Source organism: Triticum aestivum, chromosome 2A (genome assembly GCF_018294505.1).
Source record: "Triticum aestivum cultivar Chinese Spring chromosome 2A, IWGSC CS RefSeq v2.1, whole genome shotgun sequence".
In the NCBI taxonomy this organism is placed as follows: Eukaryota; Viridiplantae; Streptophyta; class Magnoliopsida; order Poales; family Poaceae; genus Triticum; species Triticum aestivum.
Window position 1 is genome coordinate 183,898,840 of NC_057797.1, and position 9,164 is coordinate 183,908,003.

General features: G+C 45.5%; 1 pseudogene; it reads right to left on the reverse strand.

Moving 5' to 3' along the window:
• Positions 1-7,330: 7,330 nt before the first annotated feature.
• LOC123185123 (SOSS complex subunit B homolog) lies at positions 7,331-7,712 on the reverse strand (annotated as a pseudogene).
• Positions 7,713-9,164: the final 1,452 nt, after the last annotated feature.

Genomic DNA, 9,164 nt, shown 5'->3' on the forward strand with positions numbered 1-9,164 from the left:
TTTCTCATCAAGTGGTTTGGTGAATATATCCGCTAATTGCTTATCGGTGCGAACATGCTTAAGGTTTATGTCACCCTTAGCAACATGATCTCGAATGAAATGATGACAAACTTCGATATGCTTAGTTCGAGAATGTTGCACGGGATTGTGACCAATCTTGATAGCACTTTCATTGTCACAAAGTAATGGAACATGTTTCACATATATCCCATAATCTTTAAGAGTTTGGGTCATCCAAAGTAATTGAGCACAACATGAACCAGCGGCAATGTATTCCGCTTCGACGGTGGATAAGGATACCGAGGTATGTTTCTTGGAAGACCAAGACACAAGAGATCTACCAAGGAATTGACAAGTACCCGAAGTGGACTTTCTATCAACCTTGTCACCGGCATAGTCCGAGTTGGAGTAGCCAACAAGATCAAAGGAAGCCCTCTTTGGATACCAAATGCCAAAAATTGGTGTATGTATTAAGTATCTCACTATCCTTTTCACAGCCTTAAGATGACATTCCTTAGGAGCTGCTTGATATCGTGCACACATGCACACACTTAGCATGATATCGAGACATGAAGCACATAGATATAACAATGAACCAATCATAGAGCGATAAACCTTTTGATCAACCGGTTCACCATCTTTGGTCAAATCAAGGTGTCCACTAGTAGGCATGGGTGTAGTCATACGTTTGCATTCTTGCATATTGAACTTCTTGAATAAGTCCTTGGTGTACTTCATTTGAGAGACAAAGGTGCCTTCCTTAGTTTGCTTGATTTGCAAACCAAGAAAGAATTTCAGTTCACTCATCATAGACATCTCAAACTTCTCCAACATTAGCTTCCCAAACTTTTCACTAAAATGAGGGTTAGTTGATCCAAATATAATATCATCAACATAAATTTGGCATACAAATAGTTCTCCATTAACCCTTTTAGTAAAAAGAGTAGAATATATTTTTCCAATTTCAAAGCCTTTTTCAATAAGGAACTTGGTCAAGCATTTATACCATGCTCTAGGAGCTTGTTTAAGACCATAAAGTGCTTTGTGAAGTTTGTAAACATGATTAGGTTTCTTAGGGTTGACAAAGCCGGGAGGTTGCTTAACATAAACTTCCTCTTCAATTTCACCATTTAGAAAAGCACTTTTAATGTCCATTTGGTACAAGGTGATATCATGGTGATTAGCATAGGCAAGTAAGATGCGAATGGACTCAAGTCTAGCAACGGGAGCATATGTCTCACCATAGTCCATACCTTCGACTTGTGTGTAGCCTTGGGCGACGAGACGTGCTTTGTTGTGAACCACTTGTCCATCTTCATCTTGCTTGTTGCGAAACACCCATTTGGTACCGATGATGTTGTGGTTGTTGTCGGGCTTTTCAACCAATGTCCACACTTGATTTCCCTCAAAGTTGTGTAGCTCTTCATGCATAGCGTTTATCCAATCCAGATCTTCCAATGCTTCTTCAACCTTCATAGGTTCAATGCGAGAGATGAATGAATAGTGTTCACAAAAGTTAGCTAAACGAGTTTTTGAGCAAGTGATTCTCTCAGTTTGGATATCATTGTAGATTTGCTCCATGGGATGATCTTTAGCAATTCTTGCTCGAACTCATGAAAGCTTTTGCCTGGGTCTTTGTTGAACATCTTCTTCTTCTTCTTGGCCTTCTTCATTGTTGGCGTTGTCGTTCTCTTGTCGTGGTGGAGAAGGAGGTTGTTGACGTTTGTCTTGGTGCACTTCCTCGTTTTCTTCTTCTTGGTGTGTCCCACTCATGGATGCTTCCATATCAACTCTTGGTTCACCTTGTCGTGAGGTAGAAGCTTCCACTTGGACGGACGAGGTACTCTCCTTCACCTCCATTGGATGAATCTTGCCGATAGACAAGCCTTGGATTGCTTCCGAGGGATCTTTGTCTCCTACATCAATTGGCAATTGCTCTACTTGCGAGCCGTTAGATTCATCAAACTTCACATCTACCGTTTCTTCAACCTTTTGGGTGAAATTGTTGTAGACACGGTATGTGTGAGAGTTTGAGCCATAACCAAGTAGGAAACCTTCATGAGACTTCGGAGCAAATTTAGAATGACGATGCTTATCAAGAACGTAGCACTTTGAGCCGAATACTCGAAAGTATCCAACTTGGGGTTTGTTACCGGTGAGGAGCTCGTATGCCGTCTTGCCGAGTAGTTTGTGAAGATACAAACGATTTGTTGCATGACAAGCTGTCTCAACCGCTTCCGCCCAAAAGTATTTTGGCGTCTTGTACTCATCAAGCATCGTTCTTGCCATCTCGATAAGAGTCCGGTTCTTCCTCTCAACAACTCCATTTTGTCGAGGTGTGTACGTAGCCGAGAACTCATGTGAGATCCCTTCTTCGTCAAGAAAGGTGTCCACATTTGCGTTCTTAAACTCAGTTCTGTTGTCGCTCCGAACCTTCTTGATCTTCACGTCGAATTGATTTTGAGACTTCCTAGCAAAGTTTTTGAAGATCTTTTGGACCTGCAATTTGTCATCAGGAAAGAACACCCACGTAAATCTTGAAAACTCATCAACTATGACTAGACCAAATGAGTTACCACCGAGACTCTTGTAGGCATTTGGACCAAAGAGATCCATGTGAAGTAGCTCGAGTGGTCTTCTTGTAGTCATGATGTTCTTAGCGCGATGACTTCCTCCAACTTGTTTCCCTGCTTGACAAGCACTACAAAGTCTATACTTGTCAAATATGACATCGTTAACACCAAGGATATGATTTCCTTTAATGAGTTTGTCAAGGTTTCGCATGCCACATGGCCTAGCCTTCTATGCCACAACCAACCTTTAGAAGATTTAGCAATTAAGCAAGTTTTGTGTTGAGCCTTTTTAGTGAAATCAACAATGTAAAGATCTCCTCTACGTATACCGGTAAAGACCATTTTATGATTATCTCTACGAAACACTTGGCAGTCTACTTCAGTAAATAGGACATTGAAACCGAAATCTGCAAGTCTAGATACTGACAGTAAGTTGTAGCCAAGAGATTCAACGAGCATGACATTTTGTATGGAGCTATCATGTGAGATGGCCACCTTACCAAGGCCAACCACCTTACCCTTTGAATTATCACCAAAAGTGACATACTTTCGAGGGTCATCGTTTTTAGCAAGCTCATGGAACATGTCTTTATCTCCGTTCATATGATCAGTACATCCACTATCAAGGACCCATTCCTTTCCTCCAGCCATGTAGCCGCGAAGATATGCCATAAGACCAAAGTGTCTCATCGCATCATCGAGATCATAGTCACTATCATCATCATCTTGTGATTGATCAATTCCTAGAGAGGGCAATTCATTAGATAAATGATCATTTCTATAGTTATCTTTATGAATTCTAATAGCTATAGAAATGATATTGCTAATGATTCCAACATCTCCTTTGGCACTCGTAAGATTAGTAAGCTCAAATAAGCAGTCACCAAATTTGGGATCATTGGAACTCATCTTAATCAAAGCAATAGACTTATGGAGGATTTCATCTAGATCTTTCAAGGAATAATTTGGAAAGAGTTCCTCAAGAAATTTCCGTATGGTGTAGGCACACTTAAGAGTAGGCAGACATCCAATCAAGTTTCTAGGCAAGCCTCTAGTGATAAGATTAACAGTTCTAAGATTGTGAATCATGTCAATTGACTCATCAAGGGTAGGATGCATGGGATCAACATGAGGTGCACAAGGGCTAGCAATATACTTGTTCAAGTGATATTCCTTGAAAATCTCAAGCATTTCATTTTTCCACTCATGAAAATATTCTCCATCAAGAATAGGCACTCTACGCCTAAGACTCCCCAAAGTAGACTCATCCATCTTCCTCCAATGGTGTTTAAACCAAGGCAATGGAGACCAATGCTCTGATACCAATTGAAAGGATCGAGAAGAGGTGTCTAGAGGGGGGGGGGTTAGACACTAAGTGCCAAAAATTGCAGTTTTTAATTTCTTTAAGTTGAAGTGGAGTTTAGGCACTAGTTTAGCAAACACAATACATATCAAGCAAGCATGCAAGAGTATATGAGCAGCGGAAAGTAAAGCATGCAACTTGCAAGAATGTAAGAGGAAGGGTTTGGAGAATTCAAATGCAATTGAAGACACAGATGTTTTTGTCGTGGTTCCGATAGGTGGTGCTATCGTACATCCACATTGATGGAGACTTCAACCCACGAAGGGTAACGGTTGCGCGAGCCCACGAAGGGCTCCACCCACGAAGGGTCCACGAAGAAGCAACCTTGTCTATCCCATCATGGCCATCGCCCATGAAGGACTTGCCTCACTAGCGGTAGATCTTCACGAAGTAGGCAATCTCCTTGCCCTTACAAACTCCTTGGTTCAACTCCACAATCTTTGCCGGAGGCTCCCAAGTAACACCTAGCAAACTAGGAGACACCACTCTCCAAGAAGTAACAAATGGTGTGTTGATGATGAACTCCTTGCTCTTGTGCTTCAAATGATAGTCTCCCCAACACTCAACTCTCTCTCACAGGATATGGATTTGGTGGAAAGAAGGTTTGAGTGGAAAGCAACTTGGGAAAGGCTAGAGATCAAGATTCATATGGTAGGAATGGAATATCTTGGCCTCAACACATGAGTAGGTGGTTCTCTCTCAGAAAATGTGTATTGGAAGTGTAGGTATGTTCTGATGGCTCTCTCCACGAATGAAGAGTGGGTGGAGGGGTATATATAGCCTCCACACAAAAACTAACCGTTACACACAATTTACCAATCTCGGTGAGACCGAAGTGAAAAACTCAGTCGGACTGATTTAGCAAACCTAGTGACCGTTAGGGTTTTCGGTGGGACCGGCTAGATCAACTCGGTGGAACCGATGTGCTAGGGTTAGGGTAAAACCAGAACTCGGTTTGACCAATTACTCAAACTCGGTGGGACCAATTTGGGTAATAAGCGAAACAGAGAGTTGGCCAAGCAAACTCGGTGGGGCCGATTGCATATCTCGGTGGGACCGAAAATATTGCAACAGGTAATAGAGAGTTTGCAAGCCCATCTCGGTGAGACCGAGATCCCATCGGTGAGACCGAAGTGATTAGGGTTTCTGGCAGTGGCTATGTCAACTAAACTCGATGGCTCCGGATAGAAAGAATCGGTGGGGCCAAGTTTGACTTTTGGTTTAGGACAAATTTGGAAGTGAGAAAGTGGTTGAGGGCTTTGGAGCATATCACTAAGCACTTTGAGCAAGCAAGCCATTAAGCAACACCTCATCCCTTCTTAATAGTATTGGCTTTCCTATAGACTCAATGTGATCTTGGATCACTAAGATAGAAAGTGTGGAGTCTTGAGCTTGGAGCTTGAGCCAATCCTTTGTCCTTAGCATTTTGAAGGGGTTCCACATCCTCTAGTCCATGCCACTTCATTTTTGAACTTTATCTGAAACATACTAGGTAAAAGTTTTAGTCCAACAAGAGATATGTTGTCATTAATTACCAAAACCACCTAGGGAGCACTTGTGCTTTCAGGCTCACTTTAATCAACTCCGTGCTTGCCAGCATACCCAGCTACTACATGGCTTGCTTCCCATGGCCCAAGGAATCCATTGCCAAACTTGAAAGCTTGATCAGGGGTTTCTTCTGGCAAGGGAAGAGCTCAGCTAAAGGAGGTTAGTGCCTCGTAGCATGGCAGTTTGTTACTTTGCCCAGAACGTCTGGTGGTCTGGGAATCGGGGATTTTGCCGCACACAATAACGCGTTGTTGTCTAAGTTTGTTGCAAGGGTTCTGCAGTTCTCCGATATCCCTTGCTACCAGTGGTTAGCTCGTCAGTACTGTCAGAACATCATACCCTTGAATAGCTGGCATCGGGACTCTGCCATTTGGAAAGGTTTCAAGCAGTTTATTCTGCTGATTTTAGCCTCCTCTCGGTGCTACTTGGGGTCTGGCAAGACCATATCCTTCTGTCATGATTGTTGGCTGCCTGTTGGCCGGCTCCGTTTTGTTTTGCCCACTCTTTTCAGCTTCACTCTCGATGGTTGCTGCATTGTCGCCTCCCAGTTCCTTCAGGGAAGTTGGCGCTTCCTGCTGCACCCCAACCTATCTGCTATGGCCGTTCAGGAGCTGCATTTCCTATGTGATCTTCTGGCTGCTCTTGCGCCATCCTCCAGCCTTGTTGATGCACGCTCATCTGCTCTCCAAAATAAGGCAATCTCTACATCATACATCTATAAGCTGCTCACTTTCAGGGGGATTTCTTCTGTTGTTAGTCCTTGGATCTAGGACCCTGTCATCCCCTTGAAACACCGCATCTTCGTATGGTTGGCTTTTCGGGGACGACTAAACTCACGCGACAACATGGTCAAGAAACACTGGACGTCCATTACCACACACCAAGACTGTGATATTTGCCCTGCTTGTGAATCTACTGATCATATTGTCCTCCGTTGCTCTCCGGCTTCAATACTTTGGGGCTCGTTGCACATGACGAACCTTGCCAATAGTTCCACAGATCTCATCAACTTCATGCAGGAGGCGCTACATACCTGGCCACCCTCTAGCAGATTTTCTTTGATGTTTGTTGTGGCCGCTGTCACGCTCTGGCACGCAAGGAACGATCGTGTTTTCTGCAGCAAGCAATGGTCTCCTACCTACATCAAGCTATATGTAGTGCAGTTGCTAACTTTGTGGAAAAATAGAGCACGGAAAATAGCAGATCAAGATGCTATGGAGGCTTGGATCCAATGGTTGTCCCCTGCTTAAACGAGCCTGCTATCGTTGCCTCCCTGATGTTTTCCACCTTCTAGCCTTTTCTCTTCTTTCTTTTTCTCTGCTTAAACGAGCCTGCTATCATTGCCTCCCTGATGTTTTCCACCTTCTAGCCTTTTCTCTTCTTTCTTTCTCTCTCTTATCTGGCTACTTATAGCCAGGGCACCATGGTGCTGAATATGAGCCTCATGTACTTGACCTTTTGGTCCTCAGGCTTGCGCCTGTTTTGAAATATATAAGGTAGAACCTAATCTACCTTTCATTTAAAAAAAAGGTTTCAATCTGGTGGTTTTCTGCAATTCATATGTTAGAATAACATCACAATGCAGTTGAGAAAACCGGAAACCGAGCCCGAATGCAAACGATTAAAAGCTAGTCGCAGTTTGGATTTGTTATCGCAGAGGGGCGAGAATGAGTTGTATTTGTCCGCTGAGAGCAGGGTGCAGGCTCCCTATATGATCTCATAAGAGCATTTTAATTTTGGTGTCCTATATTGGTGATGCCAAACCAATCAACAATGGTAGCAATAAGTACTCTAATTGCCAAGCTTGACTAGAGCAACAAAGAGCTGGAAGCCTGAATCAATGGCATCAGTGCAGCGGCTCGAAGACCTGGGAGTAGGGTGACAGGACGGCCTCCTGCACCATCTTCCCCGGGTCGCCTGGATCGGGCCCCCACCTCACCTCGCTCATGTTGGGTGTCTCAACGAACGTTATGGTGAACTCACCCACCTTCTCAGCGCGTCCTCGCTTACCAGCCCGTAGGAAGAGCTTGTTGCCCCTACGGTAGGAGAAGATGCCGCTTGTGAGCCACACGATGTCTCCGGGCTCGAAGGCGTCGCACTCGGTGCCCCATAGCAGGAAATGTACCGCCGCCGTCTCGTCGGCCACCAGGCATGTCTCCTCCTTGCACGATGAACTTCATGTTCACAGGGTTGGTCGATGTAACAAGGTCCTTGAGCTTCACCTCCATCATGCCACCGCCAATAGTTGCTTCAGCCTGCAACATGTTGTTAACACCCAGAGTAAGCGCACCATGAACCATAGCTAAGTTTGCAATGCAAAATTCTTGTTTTGCTGCGTTGGATTCATGCTCAGTGTTGTTGATGAGCATCGTTCGGTCTGCACCAGTCATTTTAACGAACACGTTAGTGGCGGAGGTAGGATTGGAGTTAAAACCGGGCCAAATTCTTTTTATGACAACATGAAAAAACTACTTTCTACAACAACCCATGTGAAAACATAGTACAAAATATGGTTTAGTTGTTCAATAATTTTATAATTTATTTGCTACTCTTTTCCACCATTGATACAAATATGAAATATATGCCTCCCAAAATATTAATTATCGTTGGTACAAATACGGAAACTTAGCAGCGTCTCTTCATCTTCTATTTCTACAAACAAGAAATGCTATCAAAATGCAACAATTCGAGTTCGATCAATGCATAAACGCAGTTCTATTTCAGTTCAGTTTGAGCTGGCCATGGTTTAGAAATAGAAATTACCCTGTCCTTTGTCCAGCTGTGAGCACTCCTCTCCTCCCTATCCGAAAGTTCGGAAACAACAACTACTGATCATTACCGCCCGTCACCCCCAGCCCGCGTTGGACATTGTCGAGAGGGGAAGATCATCTACCTTGGTGATGGAGAGCGACGTGCGTTGGCTCGTCTACTACGTGGCCAACCTCACGGTGGCACGCACGCTTTCCTTCGCCGACGGCGAGATCCGTCTCCGACACGACACGCTCCGGATTGCCCTGATTGATGAGAGGGGGTGACGGTCGACGCGTGATATCTCAGGGACGGCGAGCGGCTCGACATCGGGCAGGCCGTCTCCTTCCCCTGTCATATCGCCAGGGTGTGGGACCAGATTCCGGTGGGGCACACAGCGGCGCCGAGCCAGATCCACACACATGATGGTGCGAATGGTGTACCGCGGTACACCACAGAGAGGCGGCGGGACCGGGGCATCCTTGGGCCACACCCAGGCGCGGGCGGGTCGTCCGCCATGGATGCTCGACACGTGGATGAGGATCTCGGGCGCCATGACGGGGAGGCGAGACGCGCAACAGGTATTAAAGCCCACCCCACCCCCGCCCGTGACCTAGACACCGCGTTCTCTCACTTCTGGGAGGAGCCGCGAAACCCTACATCCAAAATTTCTTCCTCTTTTCTGTGGTGGGAGGGGAAAGTTGGAGGGGATTGCAGATCCTTTGCGGCGGTGGTGGCCTCCAAGCCGCGCGCTCCGGCGGAGATGGATGGACGTGGGGATCGCTTCTTCCATGGCAATCGGAGGGACGGCTTCGGGGCTGGGCGTTTCGGGTGCGGCGTCGGGCGTTTCGATCGGGGCCGTGGTCGAGGTGGGTTCTCCTGGTCCAGGGAGGCGACCGGCGACAACCTCTCCACGAACAAGCAGAAGACAT